This window comes from Dipodomys ordii, unplaced genomic scaffold, assembly GCF_000151885.1.
Source record: "Dipodomys ordii isolate 6190 unplaced genomic scaffold, Dord_2.0 Scaffold145, whole genome shotgun sequence".
NCBI lineage: Eukaryota > Metazoa > Chordata > Mammalia > Rodentia > Heteromyidae > Dipodomys > Dipodomys ordii.
Genome location: NW_012267361.1, coordinates 1,455,568 through 1,476,764, shown reverse-complemented (window position 1 = coordinate 1,476,764; position 21,197 = coordinate 1,455,568). Strand labels below are relative to the sequence as shown.

The window sequence follows — 21,197 nt, the reverse complement described above, 5'->3', positions numbered from 1 at the left end:
ATGAATAAAAAATAAAGCAAAAAGTCTAGCACAAAGCAAGTTGTAAAGTTCAGATATAGTAAAGTGTTCTTAAAAGAGCTCACCAGAACTCACAGCCTGTCCCAACTTCATAGAATCTCTATTTCCTCTCTGAACAAAATTTTTAGCAATCTGACCATTCCCTTAGCATTAGAATATATTCCAAATTTTAAAAGGAAGAAAATATTAAGTGCAGATGGAAAAAGAAAATTGCTATAGTTAAAATGTTTCTCAGAGTAAAGTTTGTTTCATTACCTTCATAACATGTTCTTGTTCCTTTATCTGTAATACTTTCTCATGTTTTTGGTGAATTTAATTAATAAATATTAGACAATCACCTAGATTGGACATCTATTGAGTTTTTAACATAATGACTAAAAGTGAAAAGTTTCAAGAAACCTAATCTCTTTGGGCCAAATGTTAAAATTATGTCTACAACAGGCTAGAAGTAATACACTAAGATTCTGGTAGGCTTAGAGAATGTATAGGCATGCATTTAAATGTATAATTCTTGCTGCTTTTATACAAATAATTTAAATCACACAGATAATATTTTAATTTGTCTCGACATGAAATAAAAAGTATAGTCTTTTGGTGATGACCATGTTTTTCTTTTAAAAGATCTACTGAGACTGAACCAAAGCATTACCATTATTCTGCTATATTTGGCCACTTTGAACACTTGCATGATCCTCTGTGAACTTACTCTAGAGTTATTTAAACTCCATTCCTTGCTCACTATGTGTTTCTCATGCAAAGGTCCTGAATCAGGAGAATACTAGATATACTGAAGCAACAGCAAGGAAGCCATTGAGGCTGCAGTGAGTTGAGTAAGAGAAGTGAGGTAGAACGTTAGCAAGGTACTCCAGAATACCTAGAGTACTACCTGGGATGTCATCCCACTGTGCTAATGGAGTCAAAGCAGCTGAAATTCATGAAGACTGAGTGGAAAAACCAGATCAGATAACAACATTATGTTCACATTTATTCATGTTGCCACAAATGGAAATTTTATTCATGGCAAATTAAGATTCTATTATTACATGTTCCACATTAAAAAAAAATTATCTATTGAAAGTACCCAGATTGTCTGTATAATATACTGATTTTTGTGTATGTGTATGTTGAGAGAGTGAGGGTATCTGGGGCTTGAACACAGGGCCTGAGTGCTATCCTTGACGTTTTTGCTGAAGGTCAGTACTCTACTACTTGAACCACAGCTCCACTTCAGCCTTTTGGTGTTTAGAGATAAAAGTCTGAAGGATTTTCCTGCTTAGGCTGGCTTTGAACTGAGATCCTCAGATCTCAGCCTCCTGAATAGCTAGGATTGCAGATGGAGCCACTAGTGCCTGCCTCAATATGTTAATTTTTATTATTTTTGGAAATGTATTCAGTATTAGGTTACCTATTTTGTTTAACTTTGACTATTTTGATGACGCTTCATCTAGTTTTCTACTTTGACTGTACTGATTTACATTTCTACCAGCAATGGATAAGAACTCTCTTTTTCCCATATCCTCACTAAAATTTATCTTTGTTTAGACAATAGTCTTTCCAACATGTGAATTTAGAATATTAGAATCAGCTTTTCCAGTACTGAAGAAAACAGCATTTGGTAGTTTGATAGGGCTGGAATGAATATCTGGACCACCATCAGGGATATAGACATCACAGCATTGTCAATAATTTCAGTCTATTGACAAGAGATAAATTTTCATCTACTTATCTTTTCTAAAGTTTTTGCTTCACAAATGAATGAAAATGTTAAGATGTACCTATTAAAATGGTATTATGTACTTTTTCAATACACATAAATATGAAATATTTAAATCATGTGAAACATATTTGTACCTCCAAACATATGTATTTAAAAGTATTTTTTCAGTAACATGTTGTGTGAAAGTTGTGGTTTACTGAATTAGTTTATTCTAAAATATTTTATTCTCTCATATGTTATTGTAAATAGAATAATTCACAATTTCTTTTTGGGTGATTTTATTGCTAGTTTATATAAATCATATTTTAGTGTTGATGCTTTATTCTTCAACTTTGTATGTGGTGTGTATATGTGTGTGTGTGTGTGTGCACGTGTATTCTTTAGGGACTTTAACATGTGAATGGTGACTTTCATGCTGACAGAGTTTCATGCTCTATTCCCTCCCTCCCACCACCGCTTTTCCTTTTGTTCTAAAAGAATGTCTGTTAACTCTGGCCAGGGCTTTAGAACCCTCTACAGAATTGATAAAACCAAATATCTGGTCTTGATTGGAATTTTAAAGGGAAGATTTGTGGTGACCTTGGCTGTAGTATTGCCTGATTTTTATGTTTCTTTAATCTGTATGAGGAGTTTGTTTTCTTTTCCTGGTGTGTTCTTGTATGAAAGGATGTTGGAATTTGATAATATTTTTTCCCATTACAAGTGATGAGCACTTTTGTATTAATATAAGGGATTGCATGGATTGATATTTTTGGTATTGATGACAATACACAATCCTTTTTTCGGGGGGGGGGGGAAGGGTCCAGTCGTGGGGCCTGAACTCTGTGCCTGGTTGCTGTTCCTCAGCTTTTCAGCTCAAGGCTAGCCCTCTACCACTTGAGCCACAGCACCTATTCCAGGCCTTTTCTTTTTGCTTATGTGGTGCTGAGGAATCGAACCCAGGGCCTCAGGAATGCAAGGCAAGCGCTCTACCACTGAGACACCTTCCCAGCCCCCATAATCCTTTTTTTATGCTTTTGAATTCAGTTTATTATGTTTTGTTGGTGTTTGGGGCAGTTCCATCTGTATTCACCACAGTGAATTGGTTAGTACTTTTCTTGAACTTCCTGATTTTGGTGTCACAAGAGTGATGATGTCTTATCATGTACACACTCTCCATTACTTCTGTGGAAGAATTTTAGAAACATTTGTGTTGGTATTTATTTTTTTAGCAGAATTTACCTATGGAACTAGCTTGTCCTTCTTTGACTCATAGATTATTTCATGTAGGTTGTTTACTTTCTATGTTTTTGTGAATTTTATAATATTGTTCCCTCTTCAGTTCCAATTTCATAACACTATACAAACTTATTTTATGTAGTTTCAATCATGTTCACTTTGTGGCTTAACATATATTTCGTGTGCTATAAGAACAACTTTTGTCCACTCTTGGGTGACCAGAGTTCTAAACGTGTCTCTTAAAACTAGTTGTTTCTTAATATTTAAGTCTTCTTCAGTTGTAATGCCACCACATGGAAGGTGGAGAGAAGGACTATCATAAATTCAGTATCATTATATCTAAACAGTGTCTCAAAAAATCTGAAGGATGAATAAATGCAACTTTTTCACTATTTTTATTAGCATATCTTAATTATGTTAGATATTCAATTCTGCTATTTACATATGTGCATATAATGTTGATTCATTAATAAAGTTAGTAAATATTATACACTTCTATTTTAAGTATAAGATTTGTGAGGAAATAATTAGTACCATTTGGATTGTGAGCAAATTTTCAAAAACATAGCCTACAGAACCATAAAAGTATTGTCTGATAACAGTGGAACAATATCATTAGAGGAGAAAACATTGGCAAAATGGAATTGCTTTTTAATATATGGTGTTGCCTATTGGAAACTCAGACTAAAATTTTAAATTTGATTATAGTATAAAATGTCAACCTATCTATATTTATCACTATTTTTTCCAATACTGGGACTTTAACTTAGGTCTTCACATTCTGTCATATTTTTACTCACCCTTGGTGCTTCACCACTTGAGCCATACCTCTAATTTTTATTTTACAATAAAAATTATTGGTAAATGTTAAAGATGATATTACTTTGTATTGATATTTGCTCTAAAATTCAGTTACTATATATTTTGTTGCCTCGACTGTTGATTTTCACATTAATTGATTCATTTATGGTTCAAGTAATCTTTGTAGTTACAATGATTCTCCATGTCACTTAATATTTAAACATATTCTGGTTTTTAAAATTAGTTTTAACTGTCATTATGTCTTTGTATAGGTAAATCATTTTAATGAGGTCTCTACATTTATTTAAGTACTTAGAAATGCATAATGAAGGCAAAAATGAGGACCAACAATTACAAGAGAACTTTTCAAGTTTTATTCAGAACTAGCACATTCATATTTCTATCTGTGTGGTCATTATATATTCATTCACTGACATGTATTTTTTCTTGGAACAGAAATAGACTACACTCATTGAGCAAAGTTTGTAAATTAAAATATGACAGAGTTAATAACATTTCCAACTTGATCAAAGTTAAACTGATCATTTAGCTCTTCAGTCTACAAACAGGTTTGTTTATTATATTTTAATGTTTTATTTATTCCATTTACACAGTAGTATGTTATTTTCCTATAACATAATTGATTAAGCATTAATTCAAAATTAGTGTTTTATGAACATCATTTGAAAGCATGATTTATTGTATCATGTAGCGTATGCATGTATATATATATATATATATATATATATATATTCATTTATACTCAGGCTTTTAACTTCCTTATAAATTTTTGTTTCCATGTACAATAATGTTCTAGAAGTATTTATGAATAAAATTTTATCAATATTTACAGAATACTTAAGGGGCAGAAATATGCTGGTTGGTGATAGATACTCAGGAGACTGAGCTCTTAGAATTATGATTCAAAGTCAGTACAGGAAAAATAGTATTTAACACTCATATTTAATTAAATAGCAAAAACTCAGAAGTGGAGATGTGGCTCAAGTGGTAGAATTCCAGCTTTAGTGAAAAAGTCAAATGAGTCCTCATGTTTAAGCCCTAAAACTAGTACGAAAATGAATAAATAAATACACAGAACAAATGGCAAAAATATGAAGATCCTTTATGCTATACAAAATTAGAAATTGATCATTTTTTGTAAAGATACTGTAAAGAGGATTACAGTTACATGAGTAAGGTAATGAGTACATTTTCTATAGAGCATTGTTACCCCCTCCTTTGTTTATCCCGTATTTCCCCTCCCACCCACCCCCGAAGTTGTTAAGTTTGTTTTCAACATAGTGTCTTGTACATCTCATTGGTACAATGGGTAAACCTGTCTCCTTGTTTCAGAATTTTGTTATTGCCCTTACCCTCCCCAAATTAGAAAAATATTATATACACAATGCAGGACCCCACAATCAAATATAGTGAAAACAGGGGTTATACCATGAGGGAAGAACATATGAAAGAAAAAAATTTTTAATCACAAAGTACATTAAAAACAACAGTGACAAAGAAAATACCTCTTGTGTCCCTATTTTGGGGTTCATTTCACTTATGACCATCTTATACGGTCATATGTACGTAGCCTTTGACTTTTCTGCATGTCTAGTAATATTATTCTAGACCTGTACACGTCATTGCAAATAAGGGAAACTATGGGAACTATGTTTATTTGGGCCTGGCTTACTTCACTTAATATAACTTTTCCCAAGTCTTTCCAATTCATAACAAATGGGCAGTGTCATTCTTTCTGATGGAGGCATAGAATTCCATTGTATATATACGCCACATTTTCTTCATCCATTCATTTACTGAGGGACATCTGGGTTGGTTCCATATCTTAGCTATAGTGAATAATGCTGCAGTAAACATAATTGTGCAGGTAGCTGTAGTATGGCCTTGTTTGTGATTTTTAGGTAAATGCCCACAAGTGGGACTGCAAGGTCATAGAGAAGCTTTATACTTAGTCTTTTGAGGAACCTCCTTACTGCTTTCCAGAGTGGTTAAACAAGTTTATACTCCCACCAACAATGCAATAGGGTTCCCTTCTGTCCTTATCCCCTCCAGCATCTGTTGTTAGTAGAGTTCTTGATTATAGCCATTCTAACCGAGGTGAGGTGGTATCTCAATGTTGTTTTTATTTGGCTTTTTTTTTAATGGCTAGAGAAGTTGAACATTTTTTCACATGTCTATTGACCATTATATTTTCTCTTCAGAGAAGTTTCTCTTCAAGTCGTTAGTCCACTTATTTATCAGACAGTTCTTGTTTGAGGATTTGTTGTTTGGGAAATTAATTTTTTGAGTTCCAGGTATATTTTAGATATGAGACTCTTGTCCATTGAATGGCTAGTGAAGATCTTCTCCCAATCTGTGGGCTTTCTATTGATCTTGCTAGCTATTTCCTTTGCCATGAAGAAACTCTGCAGTTTCATGCAATCCCATTTGTCCAACCTTTCTTTGATATGTTGTGTTTCTGGATCTTTATTAGGAAAATTTTGTCCTGGGCCAAGGAGCCCTAGAGTCTCTCCTATTTCTTTCTGTCATGTTTTCAGGGTGTCTACTTTGGCTTTGAGGTCTTTGATCCATTCAGAGGTGAATCTGGTGCAGGTTAATACAGAAGGATCGATATTTAATTTTCTACAGGTGCTTAACCAATTTTGCCAGCACCATTTACTGAAGAGGCTTTCTTCCATTCTATTTTTTTAGTGCCCTTATCGAAGATTATGTGGCTATAGGTCTGGGGTTTATTTCTGGGTCTTCCATTTTATTGCATTGGTCCTCAGGTCTGTTCATGTGCCAGTACCAAGCTGTTTTGATTACTATGGCTTTATAGTAGTGTTTGAAATTTGATATTTATATTCTTCCAGCATTGTTCTTTGTGCTAAGGATTAACAAATTGATAATTGTTTCAGACATTAAAACAGTTTCATTAGGACTGAATAAAAGACTAATTACACTGAATGTCCTTTAATATAGAATACTGTAATATTCCTAGTTATTATATTAAAATGGCATTTCTCCACTTGAAATTTATTTATTTGAAAAATACAGACATTAAATAGTACAGGTATATATATCCATATATGTTATATATATATGTGATATATATCCCAAATTATATATATATATCCATATGTATGATATATGTATATATATGAGATATATATCCAAATCAGTCAGAAGTTTGTAAAATTAAATGTTATTTTATAAGGAACACTGGAAGTTATATCTTTAGAATGAAACACATTGTTAAGAAATATTTAAAAGCATATTTTTACTCAGCTTGTTTCTTCCATTTTGTTGTTTGAAGACAGAGTTTACTCAAAAGTTGAGTAATCTTTGAAATAGGAGTCCATATTACTTTTTTGTAGATAAGAATATATTTGTTTATATTACGACTCTTTTTCCATCTTGACATTCTTTATTATTGATGTCAATAATTTGCTAACAATAAGTATCTCACTTTTTGCTTTTAATTAATATTTGCCTCATTGTGTACAAAATAATGAACCTATTGATGTTTATAGGACATTAACACCCCTTCTCATCTGAGTAATACCCAGGTATATATTCAGCAATTTTAATTTTCAATTATTTTATTTTGAGATTAAATTACCTAATTTAGGGAGAATATTGATCTTTTTCTGTTTTATTTTCTCTCAGTTGTTAGACTTCAATGAACATTATTTCTAATCATTTTTGTTATGTTTTACAAGTATATCATGTTTAGAATCTCATTGTTTTCAATATTTATTTATTTCAATATTTATTTTATGTTTTAAAATATTTTATAGTATTATTGTGTAATACTGATCTTTAATGTTACTCTGTCTGTCTGTCTGTCTGTCTGTGTGTGTAGTGCGCGCACGCATGCGTGCACATACATATACTGGTAGAAGGGCTTGAACTCAGGGCTCAGGCAATGACCCTTAGATTTTTTTTTTTGCTCAAGGCTAGCACTCTAGCACTTGAGCCTACCTCAAGTGGTTAACTGGAGATAAACCTCTTACAGACTTTCCTGCCTATGCTGGATTTTGAACAACCTACCTTAGTAGTTAGGATTATCAATATGAACCACTGGCATTTTGCCTATATTTTTAACTTTAATAATCTAGAGATTATGTTGTATAAAGATTATATACATACTTTAAAAATTAGATTTCTTAGTAACTCAACACAGTAAATATATAGCTTATACCTTCTCTACTAGTGTAATATAGAATTTTCATTATGCTGTTAATTTTCTACATATGACATCAAGCTGTTCTGAAATCTTTGTTCAGTTTCACCAATAACTTTCTATTTGCATAAAATTGCTTGATGTAGCTTGAATTTATAATAGTAGAACGTTATGCATATATGTGCTTTCCAACATTCATTTGTCATATATAAAATTATTAACATATATCTTGTCAAGAAAAAGCCATAATTTTTGTCTATATTGCCTAGAAAAAAAATTATTTAAATGGCAAAGTGACTGAAATGATCAAAATGAAATATACTTATCCTGAAGTGATTTCTCTATTATCCATTTCTGACTTGAACTTTCTTTGCTCTTCAGGTGCCAGTTAATCCTCTTGACACCCAATGTTTTTTTTTTTTTTTTGGTTTTTGGTGTTTTTTTGCTGGTCGCTTGAACTCAAGGCCCAGGCACTGTCCCTGAGCCTCTTTTCCTCAAGGCTAGTGCTCTGCTACTTGAGCCACAGTGCCACTTCTGGCTTTTTCTTTTGATGGGGTACTAAGGAATCAAACCCAGGCTTCATACATGCTAGGCAAACATTATACCACTAAGCCACATTCCCAGTTGACAGCCAATGCTCTTTTAATTTAAGGATGGAGAAGGTAAAGGTTATTAAGATCATGGTTAATACCTTCTATTTAAGATCATATATTTACTACTAATTTAGGGAAGTCCTTTTTCTCCTTTATCAGTTTATTAATTCCTTCATTCCTTCCTTGCACCTATTTCTTTTCTCCAAACTCTAGAGTGCACACACATTTAGTGTGTATTTGCTTGTTGCTTTGTATTTTTCTTATAAACTAAATATTAGTATTTTCTACATTTTTTTCAATAAAATAAGTGACAATATAGTATATTTTAGACATGTCTATATTCTTCTGTTATTTAGGCCATGGCATAATCATCTGTAGAAATTTAAAACATTGTCTATCATACTTTATTTAACCACTTAATCATGTGAGCATGTGGCCAGTAGATGGATTGATTGACAAACTTGGAGAGGATGACAAGGAATGCTGAGACTTTTAATTCTCGAAGACCAGAAAGTTAGCTTCAGTTTGGACTGGTCAATGAAAAGCCTGACTAATGTCACAGGAAAGAGTAAGACTAGAATATGTAGCTACGCCACCAACATTTTTTTCTGTTGATTTGTTGGTGACCAAATTCTTCTTTAGATCAAAGTTCATAGATCCACATAGAACACACAAATGTCTATATAATTCTCCCCTTCCAGGACTCAGCAGTATCAACAACTTTGTTTTTATGCTGACAATATTCCTGTTCTATCCCTTATGGCCAATTTACCGTCTCTGTAAGCATTCCCTTTATTGTGCTCCCCTCTAGTTATTCTTCCCCTTCTGGGAAGCAGACAAATATAAACTCTTTTCAAATGAAAGCCTTGAACTACAGAAATGCAATTTAGCATGTAACTACATTTATCCCTTCTGTCATCTTTGCAGAGCTTCCTAAAACCCTTTTGGAAAGTCAGAACTACAATTTTAAGCACCCTGGTGCTTAAATGGACTACAATTTCCATTGAGGAATCTCCATTTACTTTGTGAAGACTAGTAGGCTAGATGTAATTATGGAATTTGGTCACCATGTCCAGAATCCAACCTGGCTTCACATAAACTATTTTCCTTATGTCTGTTCTCTGTGTATACAATGGACATTGGGCTAACCACTTGTGATAGATTGTAATTTGTTCTTAGTTTTTTCTTTTCTCATTGCTGTATCCCTAGCCATAAACCATCTCCTGTGCCCCCTTAGTCCCTTTATGTCTATGTCACCATTCATCTATATATTAACCCCTGCACAAAACTCATTTTATTAGAAAAAATGGATAATGCAAAAGTGGCTGATCTTTTCAGATGTTCAAGTTATTTTTTCAAACCCAGGTTAGGATGAATAACCAGTCTTTTAAAATGTCATCTTAAGACATTTTTGTCCATTTTATATCCTATCTTTGTAGAACTTCAAAAGTAAAGTGCTTTGATATTTGAAACACGTTTTATAGTATATAGAATTCTTAATTAATCTGAATTCTCATGCAAAAGTCAGAGTATGCATTAGATACTTTGCAGGGACATTATAATTAAATTATACATTTATTTTCTTATTTTCATATGGAAGAATTATATCAAAAATGTTCCATAGCAGAGAAAAAAGTAAGAACTTTAATTTTCAGAAACAAATTCTATTTTTTAAGGAAAAAGTCTGGAAATTATAACTGGAAATGAAATAATATAGCTACAAATTTTAATGTAAAGTTCATATAATATACCTATGCAACTGAGTTATGAGGGTACATGTTTATTTTAGCTATTTCAACCTATGTTTAGAAAACAGAAAATTTTAAAGTGCTATCACTTCCGAAACCCCTCTAGGAACTGAGAGTAGTCACAAACTGCTCTATTTCTAGTTAAAAATTTTGGTAAATATGGTAATTCCAGTACTCTATGCTTTTTCTCTCCCAAATCTGAACAAGGACTTCCCATTATGAAGAGGTGTGTTTTAATGAAGTGTTTGTGTGAAATTCAAATTACACTTCCATCTCTGGTACTTGTGTAATCTTTTCTTAGAAGGGTCAGTCAAGTATGATGAAAACAAGTGTAAGAGAATTCATAAACCAATGAATTATGGCTTATGTCACATTTATGGTGTGTCCACGAATAGTCTCTGTCAGTATAAACAAAATGATGATATTATAATGTCACATTGGGTTGTATATTAACATACTGACTATGTAGAGAAGGGATTGTCATTTTATTATCTTATGTAGTCATTTTTCCTTAAATTTCAACTGAAATTAAGGGTTATTAATTCTTTTTTGCTCTGGAGTTTTATTTCCTCATGTATGATTTAGTAATTTGGACATGGAAAAATCATTGGATCATGTCTGTTTTTAGTGTATATTGCATCAATGGTGTTTTTATGACAGAATAGAGTGTCTGGATAACCCCATTTCACAAACATCCTTAAAATGCATTCACCACTTTCCATTTCAATGCATTAATATGTGTGCAAAGGTTGAGGCTAAAATTTGGAGAATTGCATTGGATGATGTTTGAGATGGAGTGAGTGTGATAGAAAGTGTAGAGATATTGAGTAATCCCTTCCTGGCTTATAGTGCAGAGGTGATATCTCAGTGGATAAACCCTGAATCAATCAGTAAGAACTATTCAAAGAAGTTCTGAGGACTATTTCAACAAGCAGTTCTGCATCAAAACTCAGAGCTGGGGAACGGGCGACATTATCAAAAAGGAAACACACTCTTTGCCTGACTTACATAACTGCAATCCCTCTAGTTTCTGCATTTTTAAATTAAAAAAAGACTCAAAAAATAAGGTATTTTTTTATCTAAAGGTCTTGCAAGAACTTTTCTACTCCAACTTTGGGGGTATGTGTTGAAACACGAAGACATCTCAGCACTGATGATGGCAAATCAGATGTAATATTAATTGTAATTATCATGAGATTTTTTTACTTCAAGGCAAAATAGAGGTGGAAGAATTGGTAGACCATGTCAGTGGCACTGACAAGAAGACAGTTCATTTTATGAGAATCTCTATGAACAGACCCAAACACACTGTCTGAGTGAGGGCAATAGGTCCAGCAGTCATTACTCAGTTGCAGTAAGTAACCCATTTGATCCAGGGGGATATGATCTTTCATCACTTATTCTTCGTCAGGCTTCAGTATCTGATCCATGCTTTTCACTCTACATGTTACTTTCCTAACTTTTCAGAGCAGCAACTCAGTGGATGGTCTTGAATTTTCATAAGAAATATTCACGGCTTGACTCCAGTCTTAGACATCTTGCCACAAAATGTTTTGTATCTTTTAAGAAAAGCAATATTTTTTGCATTGCTGAGCTTTGGACTTAGATCTTGACCTCTCAGCTTGCTCAGTTTGACTAGCTCTCTATTACTTGAACTACACCTCTAGCACTGATTTTGGAGATGAATTTTTTAATTTTAATTTTATTGTCAAGGTGATGTACAGAAGGGTTACAGTTACATAAGTAAGTAGTGAGTAAATTTCTTGTCAAATTTGTTAACCCTCCCCCTTTTCCTTACACTTTCCCTCCTCCAACCCCTCGACCCCAATTTGTACAGATCATTTCCAACATATTGTTTTGTGAGTATCAATGTTGCATTGGTTCCCTTATTGTCTTTGTCTCACCATTTTGTTGTACCCCTTTGTCGGGTCTTCATCTGTCCCCTGGAAGACGGACAGGGTCTGAGGAAAGGTAAGTGCACTGCTTGCCTGTTCCCCAGCCTCCCTTAACCTAGGAGACAATCAGAGGCAGAGGGGAGTCAAGTGAAGCAGGAACTCATTTATTAACACAAAGCAAGCACTTTTTTAAAGCAAAAGAGACTGGGAGGCATGGGGAGGAAAAGGAACCAACCAATCACTGTAAAAGTTCACACCCTATCATGTACCTAAGCTTCCACTAGCTTTTTACACACTAAATGTAAACAAATCGGGCTCTGCCCACTCAATGCCCTCTCAGTGCCATCTTTGCTGCCCACATGCCCCACACCCCTTTCCTTCCTTGATTCAGATAAACATCTATACAATACCCAGGATACCAAAATCAAATACAGTGACAACGGGGAAAAACCATAGAGGGCAGGGGGAGAAAAAAGAAATCACATACTACATTAAAAACAGCAACAACAAAAAACGCTCTAGTGCCTATGTATTGAAGCTCAATTTGCTTAACATCATCTTATATGTACAGAGCTATAGAGCTATTCTGCTTTTCTGCTAAGAATATCCTAGATATATACTAATTATTACGAATAAGGGAAACCTATGTTTCTTTGGGTCTGGCTTACTTCACTTAATATGATTTTTTGTAAGTTCTTCCATTTTCTTACAAATGGAACATTGTCATTCTTCCTGATGGAAGCTTACAATTTATATATATATACTGGAGATGAAATATTATAGACTTTTCTGCCTTGACTGACCTCAAACTACCACCCTTTGGATCTCTACCTTCTGAGTAGCTAGTATATGCTATACAGGTATGAGTCACTTGCACCTGGCTAGGTATTTATTTCAGATTCTTTATTACCTGTGCAAAACTCAGGTTCACTTAGTACATATGGCCCATATCCTCCGCAAATACTATGGAAGAACTCCTAGATATGCAACGAGAGCCCGGTGGCTGAGGAATCTCCAGTCCTAGCATTCAGAGACAGGGGCAGTATTGCTAGAGTCCAGCAGTCAGGGATAAACCTGAAGAAAATAATTTTTTTTTCTGTATTTTGAAAAGAATAAAGAAAAAAAGACATTGGAATGTGTTGATTTTTTTCCTCACCAGTGTGAGCAATTTACCCTGTGGGTAAATGTGGGAACAAGAATTGAAACAGGAAATTTTATTGTCCGTATGATTTCTGAAGTAATTATAAATGGAAAAGCCCTGTGTAGAAATCTGTTTTTCATTTTTGCAAATATATACCTGAAACAAGATCCTTCATATTTTTGTATGTTTTTATTGTAAAAATTCTATGCAGAGGGGTTACAGTTACATGAGCAAGGTAATGAGTACAGATCCTAATGAGCATTGCCCCCTCTTTTGTTTTCCCCTAAGAGTTTGGTTTACAATCTCATAGGTCGAAAATCATCAAAGTGGCTCTACAGGTTCAGACTCTTGTGGGGCCAAAAAAATGGATGTCATCAAAGTGTCAGGAGTGGGAGTGAAAGGAAGAGATTAGATATGAAAACTGGAAGCCACAGAGATTGGAGTCTCATAGTCCTTTCTAAGAACAATGGTGTCCTGTAGACCTCAGTGTTAAATTTTCCAACAATCCTCTACACTGCAAAATTGAGGACCAAGCTTACCACATAGGTACCTTCTCAGGACAAAGAATATCCAAAGCACAGCATGGTGCTTTGTGATACTGTGTGTTTAAACATTTTTGAATATGAACTCACAGGGATTTTGATAGCTTCCTTCAGTATTTTCACTGATCTGTTGGTTTTAGTAACTTGTTGTACCAGAAAAATTTCTTTGATTAATAAGTGGGAAAATTGACCTAAGATATACCCTGCTAATTTTCCATAGGGTAATATACTAGCTTTAATTCTCATTAGCAAAGTAAAGAGACACTTTTAGCCTTTTGCCTGATGGAGAACAAATTGAATCTTATAGAAGTTGAAGATTTCCTGTAAGGTCATATGTGCCAAAACTGAAAAACTGAGCCAAGAAACTAAATTGACCTGAAGTCAAATCTCATATTTCATCCAAAGAAGTTTCTGCACATGAATTTTGTCATGACCATCTTTTGAAGCAATTAAAGTTGTGCCTTTTACAAACTTAATAAAATTCCAATAATTTAATGTCTAAGAAAGAAAAAGAATAGTACAGATCTCTACATCAATGTGAAAACATCATAATGCCACATTGGGAGAACACATTTTTATGGTAATTATTTTCTAGTAAATGAAGGGATTGAGAATGAGTTTTTACTCCCTCATTCCTCAGTATACGACTCACTTTCCACATCCAGATGAACAATAAATTTACAATGTTAAGCTTAGTACCTTGCAGAATTTTTTAAAGTATATTTTTATTGTAAAGATACTGTACACAGGGGTTACAGTTACATGAGTAAGGTAATGAATACATTTCCTAACGAGCATTGTTATACCCTCCTTTGTTTTTTACCTCCTACCCCTTTCCTCTCCACCTCCCCAACTCCTCCCTCCCCTCTCCTGGAGGTTGTAAAGTTCGTTTTCAACATACTGTCTTGTACATCTCATGGTTACACTGGGTCAACCTATTTCCTTGTTTCTCTTCCCCATCCCAAATTAGAAAATTGTATATACAAGATGCAGGGCAACGACATCAAATATATTGAAAACAGGTGTTATGCCATGGGTAAAGAGCATACAAAAGAAAGAAAGTAAAAAACACGTAGTACATTATAAGTACATTAAAAATAACAGCAAGAAAGATAAAACCTCTTGTGTCCCTATCTCGGTGTTCATTTCACCTAGCATCATCTTATATGGTCATATCTAAGTAGCCTTTGAACTTGTCTGTCCTAGACATATACTAGTTATTGCAAATAAGGGAAATCATGGGACCTATGTTTCTTTGGGCCTGGCTTACTTCACTTAATATAATTTTTTCCCAAATCTTTCCACTTCCTAACAAATGGGCAGTGCCATTATTTCTGATGGAGGCATAGAATTCTATTGTATATATACATCACATTTTCTTGATCCATTCATTTACTCAGGGACATCTGGGTTGGTTCCATATCTTAGCTATGGTAAATAATGCTGTGATAAACATAGTTGTGCTGGCAGCCTTAGTATGGCCTTGTTTGTGATGGCCTTGTTTGTGATGGTTAGGTAAATGCCAACAAGTACGATTGCAGGGTCATAGGGAAGCTCTATGCTTAGTCTTTTGAGGAACCTCCATACTGCTTTCTAGAGTGGTTGGACAAGTTTATACTCCCACCAACATGCAGTAGGGTACCCTTTTGGCCACATCCCCTCCAGCATCTGTTGTTATTAGAGTTCTTGATTATAGTCATTCTACCTGGGGTTAGGTGGTATCTCAATGTTGTTTTGATTTGCATTTCTTTTTCTGGCTAGGGAAGTTGAGCATTTCTTTATGTGTCTATTGATCATTTTGTTTTGTTTTGATTTTTTTTGTTTTCTTTTTTGGTCCATTCGTGGGGCTTGAACTCTGGGCTGGGTACTGTCCCTCAGCTCTGCAGCTCAAGGCTAGTGCTCTACCACTTGAGCCACAGCACCACTACCAGCTTTTTTCTTTTTGTGGTACTGAGGAATCGAACCTAGGGCCTCATTCATGCAAGGCAAGCACTGTACCACTGAGCCACCTTCCCAGCCCCTATTGACCATTCTTATTTCCTTTTCAGAGAAGTCTCTCGTTAAGTCTTTAGCCCACTTATTAATCGGGAAATTATTTCTTTGAGGATTTCTTGTTGGGGGAATTAATTTGTTGAGTTCTAAGTATATTTTAGATATGTGACCTTTTACATTGTATACTTAGTGAAGACCTTCTCCCAGTCTGTGGGCTTTCTATTGATCTTGCTACCTTTGTCCTTTGCCATGCAGAAGCTCTGTAGTTTCAATCCCCTTGTCCAACCTTTCTTTGGTTTGTTGTGTTTCTGGGTCTCTAAGAAAATTTTGTCCTGTGCAAAGGAGTCTAGAGTCTCTCATATTTCTTCCTGTAATGTTTTCAGGGTATCTGCTTTTACTTCGGGTCTCTGATTCATTTGTAATTGATTCTGGTGCATGGTGATATGTAAGGTTCTAGCTTTAGTTTTCTACAGGTGTTTAGCCAATTTTAGTACTGTGCAGAATTATATTATACAAAACAGGCATGAAAGTGGAGAGTCTTGTAAATATTCATCAGAGCCTAATGAACAGTAGGAGACTTCTGAATATCAATCTGTACTAGGGAAAATTTTGAATTAGAGACCTCACTTCCTAGCCATAAATCAGTGGTGAAAATGTTTAGGCATTTTCATGCAGCTGCTTATGCAGTTCAGCCCTAGTCCTAAAGAAGCAAAAGAAAGGCCAAGGGAGAAGCAGTTTTATCGCCCCCAAAAAGAGTTTCTGCATTTTTATCTGTACCATTTTTTAAAGTTTTAATTACCTGCAAAAGGAACAGGTTGTGTCCCAGAAAACCTGAGCACATTCTTCATCATCAGAGACAAAATAGTTTAGTAGAGTGAGCTTGTCTCTTTTTTTCTCTAGCATTCAAAATTCATTACCTGAAGGGACAAGAACACTCAAGGTTAAGAGAACTGAAATGTCAAAACTTGATTGGCTTATTGCTTATGTTAAATGAGCCTATTATTGCTTATCTTCTGAACTCAATTTATATCAGAAAAATGACACCTTCCATGATAATTCATAGCTTCCTTTATAACATTGATGCATACACAAACCCACATATCCTTAATATGTATAAATGAATGCAAAGCATCATTTTTCTTTGACAATAGATCAGTTGATTGTTAATCTAGGTCTTAAAATGAATAGTGACACCCATGATTTTACTTTTCTTTTTTTTTTGTCTCTCATGGGGCTTGGGCACTGTCCCTGAGCTCTTTTACTCAAAGCTGGCACTCAGCCATTTTGAACCACAACATCACTTCCAGTTTTCTGATGGTTAATTGAAGATAGGAGTTTCATGGGCTTTTCCGCTCTGGATGGCTTTGAACCATGATCGAAAGATCTCATCCTCTTGGATAGCTAGAATTACAGGTGTGAGCCACTAGTTCCCAGGATTATTTTGCATTTTTGATATTAAGAAGCAAAAATTGTGATAAGCTCATATGGTACTTTGAGATTTATTTTATTCTTCAGTATTTAGGACAAAATCTACAAATCTCTGCACTAAGCATTAATATTCAATAATAATTTTTATAAGTGATTTTTAAAATATGAATAATCTTTTATACCATCATATTAAAATGTTGTCTATAGTATATATGGTACAAACTGTTTATTGAAACAACATAGACACATGTAATAAGGACTTGAAAAAGACTAAGAACTAGGTAATAAGTCTAAAATGGTAGATATCGTTCAGAAATACTCTGGAAATCCTATCCAAATTTACCATTTAAAATACAAAGAAAAATCTAAAGAAAAACAGTAGTTACTAGATTAGGTAATAGTAACACATTACATTGTAATTAAGCACTAGCTACTTAATTTTTCAAATTATATTACTTAAATTTTCTTTTTTCTTTTTTTATTTATTTTATTTTATTTGTGAACATACTGTACAGAGGGGTTACAATTACATGGGCAGGATAATGCGTACATTTCTTACCAAGCATTGCAGCCTCCTCCTTTGTTTACCCTTCACATCCCTTCCAAGCTTCCCCCCCTCCACCCAGTCCTCCCCCCATCTCTCCAACACAACACCAACGTTGTAAAGCTCGTTTTCGACATAACAACTTGTACTTCTCATTGTTGCAACAAGTCCACCTGTATCCTTAAACAACTGGTTTTTCCCTATCTCCTCCACAAGTTATACTGACATCAAATATAGTGAAAGCAGGGGTTATACTGTGGGGGAGGGACATACAAAGCAACAAAGAAATAATCTTATAAATGCATTAGAAACAAATGCATGAAAGAAAAAACATTAAAATACATATCTAAGGGTTCATTTTCCTAACATCACATTATCTGACCTTTTCCACTTGACTCATACATATACTAGATATTGCAAATAAGGGAAACCATGGGGCCCATGTTTCTTTGGGCCTGGCTTACTTCACTTAATATTATTTTTTCCAAGCCTTTCCATTTCCTAACAAATGGGGCAATGTCATTCTTTCTGATGGAGGCATAGAATTCCATTGTGTATATATACCACATTTTCTTGATCCATTCATCTACTGAGGGGCATCTGGGTTGGTTCCAGATCTTAGCTATGGTAAATAATGCTGCAATAAACATAGTTGTGCTGGTAGCTTTAGTGTGGTCTTGTTTGTAAACATTTGGGTAAATGCCCAAAAGTGGGATTACTGGGTCATAGGGGAGTTCTATGTGGAGTCTTTTGAGAAACATCCATACTGCTTTACAAAGTGGTTGAACAAGTTTTCATTCCCACCAACAATGAAGTAAGTTTCCCTTCTGTCCACATCCCCTCCAGCATCTGTTGTTGTTAGAGTTCTTGATTTTTGCCATTCTAAAACCAGAGAGAACAATCTTACTCTTCAATGTACTTTGTTTCTTGTTCTATAAATTTAAAAATACTCTTTGAAGAAGTACCTTACATTGCTATTTTTCTTTAATATAAACAAACTTATATTCTCTTCCATCTCAGTAAAAATTATGGTAAGATTCTTAAATCTAGAAATATGCTGAAAATGATGGCAGTTAATTTTGTGTGTTTGTAAACATCAGTGCTCAGACACTCGCTGTCATCTACTTGTAGCATGACCAGTTTCTTTGAAAACATTATTTTCTCCATTTTTCTTTCTGTTCTGGTAATGTCTGTAGTTTGAACTCAGGGCCTCATGTTTTCATTCAACATTTCTGTTCACATGTGGCACTACCCATTAAGGGACACCTCTTCCAGCTTTTTGTTTGTCAAATGGAATTTTACTGATTTCTTTGCTTAGACCGATGTGTCAGATGTCTGGTATTTGTCTGTTCCACAAAAGATGGACGGGGTCCGCAAAAAGGTAAGTGCGGCCACTCGCCCATTCCCCAGCCTCCCTTAGCCCAGGAGACAATCAGACGCATTGGGGAGTCAACTCAAGCAGGAAAACTCATTTATTAACACAGAGTAAGCCCTTTGTAAAGCAAAAAAGAGTGGTGGCATGGCAGGGGAGGGAAAGGAACCAATCATTGTAAAGGTCACACCCTATCATGCACCTAAGCTTCCACGAGCTGCTTATGCACTGAATGTAAAGCAAATCGGGCTCTGCCCACTCAACTCCCTCTCAGCGCCATCTTTGCTGCCCATCCGCTCCACGGATTCCCCCTTTTTTGTTTTAATTGCAGACCCACCTCCCAGTTAGTTATCCTTTTTCTTCCTCTGTAAAGGTTATTTTAACAGGATTACTTTGGTAAGGATAGCATTGGCCATGCAAGGGTTTTGAAGCAAGTCTGGGGGCGATATTCGCCAGAACAGGATAGGGAAGGCCCTTGTGCATGATCCAGGAGCCTGTCCCAGTTACCTCACATCCCCACCTAGCACAGTAATAAACACCAGTCTCACCACAGTTAGAAATGTCCGAAGCAGTTTAATTAATTCCTGGGCAATTATAAAAGTCGGTATCTCATAAGGTCATCCTTTTCAGAACATGGGAGCAGCCTGGGTATTGGGAGTTCCACGCATGTGGCACAGTGCATCCTTGTTGGCCCCCACACTCAGGCCGTTCTACTATAGTCCAGAAAAACAAGGAAAATTTAAAACAAACTGCAGACATAGCAAACCAATCCTGGGTACCTGGTGTTTTTTAAGTGAGACAGTTCCTTTTACATGCCTTTAAGCTAGCACGGGGGTCAAGATGACCTTTGAGCTTTACTGTCAGCTCCCAATGGGCCCCAACATCTCCCCCATCTTTGTTTAAAGAAGTGAACCCACCTGTCTTAGGTTGGGTGGATTGCCTTGTCTGACTTACCTGTCATCGGGAACTTCTTTAGAAGGAAGCCGAAGGCCCTGTCTTAGGTTAGTCAGACTGACACCCCCCCCTTACCCGTCTCTGACTGCAATTCCTCTCAGGGGAAATTCATTCACTTAGAGCTTCATCTTATGTAACTGGCTGGTTAAGCTCATAAGAATTTTTCAGTGCACATATAATGCAAGGAAGACATAGAAAAACCATCAGTAAAAGCATTACCAGGTCAAGAAATGTCATTAGCAGTCCTTTAACATTAGTCAAGGATGGGATAGCGTTCTTGGCCACTTCAGAGTCCAGAGGTGGGGCTTGTTCTAATCTGGCTCTTTGCCTGTGGGTTGGAAAAGATATAATGAGATAGGGTGGTGATCAAAATGAATGTCAGGCCACCAGGTCAAAGGGACAGCTTCTCTTGTGGTGCTTTGATGATTTCTGCATTGCCAGCACTGATCACTGCCCAGGTCACCCCTTGAGGTTGATGCAGATTCCGTAGGCATTGCCGGGACTGGGAAGGTCAGCACAGCCAACAGCTGGAGTATCGCCATCTGCAATTGTTAGAGAACACAAGAGCTTCTCAGGGCTGGTTGCCCTTTGGGATGGTTAGTAGTTATCTTTCTGGCTTTTCTCTTTTAAACACAAGCCTCGGCCACCATAGTGGTTTTCTTTCCTTGTTGGTTAGTTTATCCTTGGGCATCCTCCTGTATAGAGGAAATGGGTAAAAACTGAAAGTTCCTGGCAGGAATCTAAATGGGGGCTGTCTCCCCTACTGGAAAAACACATCCAAATCCCCTGTCCATTGTTGTGTCAGGGGATCTTTCCATCTGACATTCACTTGGGGCTTAGGGTTTAGTTGTCCCCAGTGCTTCTGAAATCTGGATTCAGTTGCCCCTTTTGAAAAACTTAAAATGTTAATGGTAAACAAAGCTATATGTAACTGTATATGGGGGCAAACTCCCCTATTCTGTTTTAATAATTGTTCCTTAGAAACATAGGTCCCATGGTTTCCCTTATTTGCAATATCTAGTATTTGTCTGAGTCAAACAGAAAAGAT

General features: G+C 35.5%; 1 protein-coding gene across 3 annotated transcripts in view; it reads left to right on the top strand.

Annotated features, from left to right (window-relative positions):
* Positions 1–21,197, top strand: part of Fstl5 (follistatin-like 5) — a 790,918-nt gene that overhangs the window by 760,594 nt on the left and 9,127 nt on the right. The gene's annotated exons all lie outside the window — the stretch shown is intronic.